This window comes from Arachis hypogaea, chromosome 20 (assembly GCF_003086295.3).
Source record: "Arachis hypogaea cultivar Tifrunner chromosome 20, arahy.Tifrunner.gnm2.J5K5, whole genome shotgun sequence".
NCBI classification, from domain to species: Eukaryota; Viridiplantae; Streptophyta; class Magnoliopsida; order Fabales; family Fabaceae; genus Arachis; species Arachis hypogaea.
In genome coordinates, this window is record NC_092055.1 from 137,368,894 (window position 1) to 137,375,875 (window position 6,982).

At 28.3% G+C, this 6,982-nt stretch overlaps 1 pseudogene; it reads left to right on the forward strand.

Moving 5' to 3' along the window:
- Positions 1–1,428: 1,428 nt before the first annotated feature.
- Positions 1,429–4,093, forward strand: LOC112786478 (rhamnogalacturonan I rhamnosyltransferase 1-like; annotated as a pseudogene).
- Positions 4,094–6,982: the final 2,889 nt, after the last annotated feature.

Consider the following 6,982-nt stretch of genomic DNA (forward strand, 5'->3'; position numbering starts at 1 on the left):
ACACGCTGATACGTGATTATATTTAAGTATGTCCAAGCGTGTCCTGAAAAAAATTCTTTATTTTTTATTAAGACATGATAAAACACAACCAACATACGTATCAATAAATATTGTATCTAAAATATATCCAACACTTAAACACAGTAACTCAGCTAAATATCTATACTTCATAATCTGCAACTAAACAAATTTCTCTATCCCCTATCTCTATATTTTAGTTTCATAATCAGCATTCAAATTTAGCTTAAAATTAACCAATTTGAGTTAATTACTTAATTTAGTAGTTAGTTTATTGATTAAAAAATTAATTTTTAATTTAATATATTTATTTTTATGTGAAGATAATAATTATAAAAATTAAATGATAATTTAATCAAATTATAACTACTTTCCTCGGTCAACTTTACCGTAAAAATAACTGTAGGTAAAATTTTATTTTATTAAAATGAAAAATACTATGAAATAAAAAAATATTTAAAAAGCCAAGGATAAATAAAATAAAATAGTAAAATGGAATAGAAATTTAATAAATAAAAATAAAAGTTGGGTTTGTTACACTGTTGTTACAGTTAAAAAGTGGGTCCTGTGGACCCATCTTTGTCACTCACTCACTCTTAAGAAAGGAAAAAAAATTTGCAGCCTTTGCTACCGCCTTGATTATATGGCCTTTTCATTTTTCTTATTATTTTCTTTTCATTTTCTTATATATATATATATATATATATATATATTAACTCTCTTTCTTTCTTTCTGCTTCTATTCTCTATTCTCAGCATTGCCGCCGTCAACAACCTTCTCCGGCAACCCTCACCGGGATCTCATCGGAAAATTCCCACCGGAAAAAAAAACAAAAAAAACACTTCCCACCACCATTGCTATTGCTGTTTCAAGCAGAATTTGCTAACAATCACTACGTTTCGTGTTTCCTTTCTCTCTAATTGAGTTCAACACAATGCCATTGAAAACTCTTGAGAGTTAGTTTCAATCTCCAATTCTCCATGCTTATGCAGTTGCATTGCTCCTTCACTGCAACTAATGAAAGCTACATTGCCAACATACTTTAGTGTTTCACGAGCACTGAAAACTTCATCTAGTGTTTTTATGGTTCCAAGGTGTTACCAGCATACGTGAATTTTATGATATGATAGGAGGTCAAAGATTTTTTTTTAATTAGCATTTATTTTTTCTATGTTGTAAGATCCAAACTTTCCTCAGTATTGGTTTTGGTGTTTATTCTGGGAATTTATTATGCATCACTAAGTCCCAAGGTTCTTATTTATTATATATAAATAGTATATAGTATAGTATTTCATAATTCATAGTTCTAATTTCTTAAGGCTTTGACTGAATTGAAGAGTTAATTAACCAATTAGAGAGAATTTGAATGATGCTGAGGTGGGAAAGGAGCATGATCATGAGAGTGAGGAAATGGAGGTGATAGGGTTCAATGTTTTGGGTTCTGGAGATGAAGGTGTAATCAAATCCAATAATAATAATAAGAGATTGGTTATAAGGTCTAGTAGGATTAAGGTGTGGATGGCCCGTGCCATAACCACTGTGTTAATTTGGACCAGTGTGGTTCAGATTATGTCAATTGGTGAATTATGGGGTCCAAGATTCTTGAAGGGTATGCCTTATTATTGTTTCAATCACCATCCTTCAGATTCATCTTCTCAGGCCATAGTAGAAAAGCCTTTTGTTCTTCCACATAATAGGGCTATTGTTCTCCCACCCAAAGTAAGTACTTCAACTTTGTCATATGATGGTTATTGATATTAACAATTTTCTTAATTTACTAATTGGTTGGTACATTGTTGATATCAGGGATTTATAAGAACAATGGTTATCTTGTGGTTTCTTGCAATGGAGGGCTCAATCAAATGAGAGCAGCAGTGAGTAATCCCAATGTTAAATTACATTAACATTTGATGGAAATTATTGGTTTATTATTAATATTATATTAACAGAGTTTGGTTATATCTTTCTTGTGCAGATATGTGACATGGTTGCTATTGCTAGACATTTGAATGCAACTCTCATAGTTCCAGAACTGGATAAAACATCTTTCTGGGCTGATCCAAGGTCTGCACATCTATCATTCTTATTTTATTTTATTAATTATTGAAGTTTCATCATCAATTCTGTTCCCTTGATGTGGCAGTGAGTTCCAAGACATATTTGATGTAGATAATTTCATTGCATCATTGAGAGATGAGGTTAGAATATTGAAGCAACTACCACCTAGACTCAAGAGAAGGGTAAAATTGGGATTATTTCTTCATTGCCACCAGTCAGTTGGTCTGGTATATCTTACTATGAAAAACAGGTATTCACATGCTTCACATGATTTTTCCTTTTTAAATTTAATTTATTTTTCTCATTCATCAGTTAATTCAACCCATTCTCCTAATTGCTTTGATCACAGATCCTTCCTCTGTTGAGGAAACACAAGGTTTTGCACCTAAATCGGACCGATGCCCGGCTCGCGAATAATGGACTACCACTGGAGATTCAGAGGCTTCGTTGCAGGGTAAATTTCCAGGCATTGAGGTTTACTTCCCAGATAGAGGAACTTGGTAGAAGAATTGTTAGCATTTTGAGGTCAAGAGGACCATTTCTTGTGCTTCATCTTAGATATGAGATGGACATGTTAGCCTTTTCTGGCTGCACTCATGGATGTGACTCCAAAGAGGTGGAGGAACTCACAAGAATGAGGTAATCTCAAAGGATCTATTTTCCATTTTTTGTTGGAATCATTGAATGTGTTTTTTTTTTTGTTTCTTCTAATGCAAAATTGTTTTGTTATTAGATATGCTTATCCATGGTGGAAGGAAAAAGTGATTAATTCTGAGCTTAAGAGACAAGATGGTTTATGCCCTTTGACACCAGAGGAAATAGCTCTGATATTGACAGCACTAGGCATAGATCAAACTTATCAAGTTTATATTGCTGCTGGAGAAATATATGGTGGAAGGAGAAGGATGCAAAATTTGCTTTCAGCTTTTCCTAATGTGGTAAGTACAAAGAACCAAAATGAAATCAATGGACAAAGTTGTTTTCAAGATTTTAAAATAACAAATTTATGTGTTTTGTAATTCAAAAAGAGTGACAGATTAGTCTTTTCTAAAGATAAATTTGTTACTTTCAAATATTGAGAAACTAGTTTATTTCTTATGATTTTGGTCAAATGGTCATTTTGTATATTCATATGTAAATTTGTGATTTATATATTTGTGTTGAAATGCAAAACCAACAGGTAAGGAAGGAAACTCTGTTGGAACCTTCAGATTTAATGTATTTCCAAAACCACTCATCACAAATGGCTGCATTGGATTTCTTGTGTACTGGGAGTGACATATTTATTCCAACATATGATGGTACATGGCTAAAGTTGTTGAAGGCCATAGAAGGTATTATTAATTTTATTATTATTATTATATATTTATTCACCAATCAATGTTTGGATTTCATTTGTCTCTAAAACTATATAATGATCTTAATTATTCTTAAGTGTGACGAAGGTTTTCATTTTGAAGATCTTATTAGATATTATATATAATGGAATTCATGATTGAACAGCTTAACAAGTAATCAAGCATTTCAATTTTTGTGTATTATTGCAGTATTATGATGAGTGCATTTTACTAATAAATAGCATAATACAACTACTCTCTAATAAACTCTTGTCCATAATGCTTTTGTTTTTAATAATTCTTATTAGTGTCAAAATAATTATATTTTGTTGGAACCATGATGGCACATAATATAATATTTAAAATTTTTATAATAATATATTATTTTACTTGGTGCTTTTATTTCAGATTCCTAGGTTTCAAAAAGACTATACAACTAGATAGGAAGATTTTGGTGCGGCTGATAGATCAATACAACAATGGCTCATTAAGCTGGGATGAATTTTCAGATGTTGTTAAGAAAGTTCATGCTAATAGAATGGGAAGCCAAAAAAGAAGAGTTGTAATCCAGAAAGACCAAAGAAGAAGATTATTTTTATTCTAATCCTCAGGAATGTTACAATTGCAAGATGAACACTGATGAGAAAGCACATGATTATGCCACTTTATTTTTGTTATAGTCCTCCAACTAATGAAATTGCAAATTTGTACATGTTATGTTATTCAAGGTGGCTTTTGGCTATGTTTTCAAAGAATCATGAAGATAAATAATTACATAAGTTTCAACATTTGAGGGACAGGTTCTTGTGTAAAGCAATAGCAAAGTGTTGTTGAGTCTTATACACTGTACAAATTAAATGAGCAAAAAGATAGAGTACTTTTTGTTTATTTTTATTTTAAAGAAAAAAATTTCCTCCTAATTTCATAGAATGTATTTTCAATGGGGTTATTTCCAATAGAATTTACCACACAAACAAAAACAAAAAGGCTTTAATTTTAATTATTTTTGTTATATGTTGTACCAACTTATTACTTTATCTTGGTTAAATGAATAAATATTTTGTTTTAAATTTTTTATTTTATCATTTTTAACATAATCCAAATAATGAGTACTAGATCTTATAAGTTGATGTAATATTAGGTCAAAGAAAAAAATGCAAACACCAAGTTTCTAACCTCGTGTGCATTTAAGGAATTTTTTTTTGGATTGTCTACGTATCTCCCAACCCGACAGGTTAAGGACTAATCCGTCGCGGATCGGATTCCATTTAAGGGTTTGGCCGGCTGGCCAATAGATTGCTGCATGCATAAGGCGGAAATTCAAACTCCCAACACTTGTTTAAGGCGGACGAGTGAGCTGACACCATGCATCAAGGAATTGTAATTGGCATATTAATGCTACTTATGATAGTTTCCTTTGATAATGTTTGAGGACTAAATAAGAATAAGTGGGAAGACTAAAAAAAAAGGGTACTAGTTGGAATGGTTATTGGAGACCAAGGGTCATGAAATCATGATTAGCATATTAGTGTTTTTTTATGGACCAATGTAGGAAAAAACAACTTCATTATTTGTGGTTTTGGAAGGACTAGAATCACTAACTCAAAGCATATCTTGATTTAGAATCTTGGTGGGTGTTGGTGGAGTAGTGCCAAAAACATCATATGCTGAGCTAAAGCTCTATTTGAATGTGTCATATGCATGTTCCACTTTCTTCCTCTCTAAGTGCTATGTTGTTGTTGTTGACTTTTACATTATTCCATAGACTTATTTTGTGGCAGCTCCAAGACCATTGTCTCTCCTTGTCATCCTTTATTTATTTTTATTATTTTACAATTAATATTTGTGTGTTATTATTAATTAATGTAAATTATATAAATAAGAAAATTCTTATGTATTCTTAGATTTAAACTTACATATATTCTAAAAAAATTTATAATTATTCTTTTTATTCATAATAATTAAAAAAGAATATTACTATTAAAACACATTAAATTTGTTTATATACAAATGTTTTCATCATATAATAATCAAAAGTCCCAATCTGTGTATTCACCAAATGTTTATGATCCCAAAAGATTGCTTACATTTTAGTTTAAGGAATTAATTAAGGACAAATTCATGTGTTTAATTTAATTTTCACCAAGTCCAGCATTTAAAACAAACAAATGAAAAGTGAGTTGAGTTAGTGACCCAAGATGGGTTACAATTTCTTGGAAAATGGTATTCATAAGGAGTCACCTTCTAAGAATTTAACTTTATGAGTGCCATCAAATCAAATAATTAAATATTTGATCATTTTATCCCTCTGTGTAATGTTATGGAGCGTTGTATGATCTATGATAATAAAAAAATATATTCTTTTTATTCAAATATTTTTTTTTTTTTTATATTATTAATTTATATTTGTCCTTGTTAGGGTTGTTATATATGATTTTATTTTTTATTATAATATTTTAATTTGTGTTATTTTTATTATTAAATTTGATGAGTACTACTTCCTTTTTTTTTATTTAGGTGAATGTTTAATTCCTGGCTTTTTATTAATTTGTGAATTTAAGTTTATTAATAAGCTTTTTTTATTTTTTAAAATATATTTTGTTTTTAAAAACAATTGTTGTGCTAATTATTAGATATATGAGTTTTTGAGATAAGTAATTTTACGATTTGATATCTAAATTTTTATGATAAAAATTTTAAAATTTGATCTTTTTTAATTAAAAAAAATTAGTATATATAACATAAATAAAAAAGATATATATAAAATTCATACAAATTTTGAAAAAAAGGCCTTTGTGAGAGAAAATATTGTGTGTATATTTATTCATGTTGTTTTCACGTATTTTAATTTTCTAACAAAAAATAGTTTAACTTTTCATTAATACAAAAAATTAGTCATACTTTTATTTATATTTGGATTATAAATATAAAAGTAATTTAATTATATTATTTATATGTCAGATTATATCAATTATAAAATCTTATTTTTCATATATGAAGTCTCTAATAATAATCTGTCAAGTTAAAGTGTTTCTTGTTTAACTAAGTGACAAATAACTATTTTTATTGCAAATGGCATTTGAAGTTGCCAATAATGAATTTACTTGAAATGAGAAGTGCCATAAAATGATAAACTTTTAGGGGTTTTTCAATATATATATATATATATATATATATATATATATTATATATATAATATATATATATATATATATATTAAGTAAACCGCAATATAGTTGATAGCATTTTGAAAAAGTAATGTAATTACTCTTACCAAAATTTCTTTTCATCAATTACATAAAAATCATGTTTATAATAAAATTATATATGAATCAAAATTAAAGTATTACAAATTGAATACGGTTTATAATAAATCTAATTATATTTTTTTTCGTTTTGTTGTAATTTTTCTCAATAATATTATATAGGGTTTAGGTTTTATTATATCTTAAAATTTATTTATTTAATTACGTATTAAGAATTTTAAAACTATAATTAGTTTTTAATTTAATATATAAATATAAAATAATTACACTCTTGCAAAACATCATTTGGTCAACCTGTAGCCC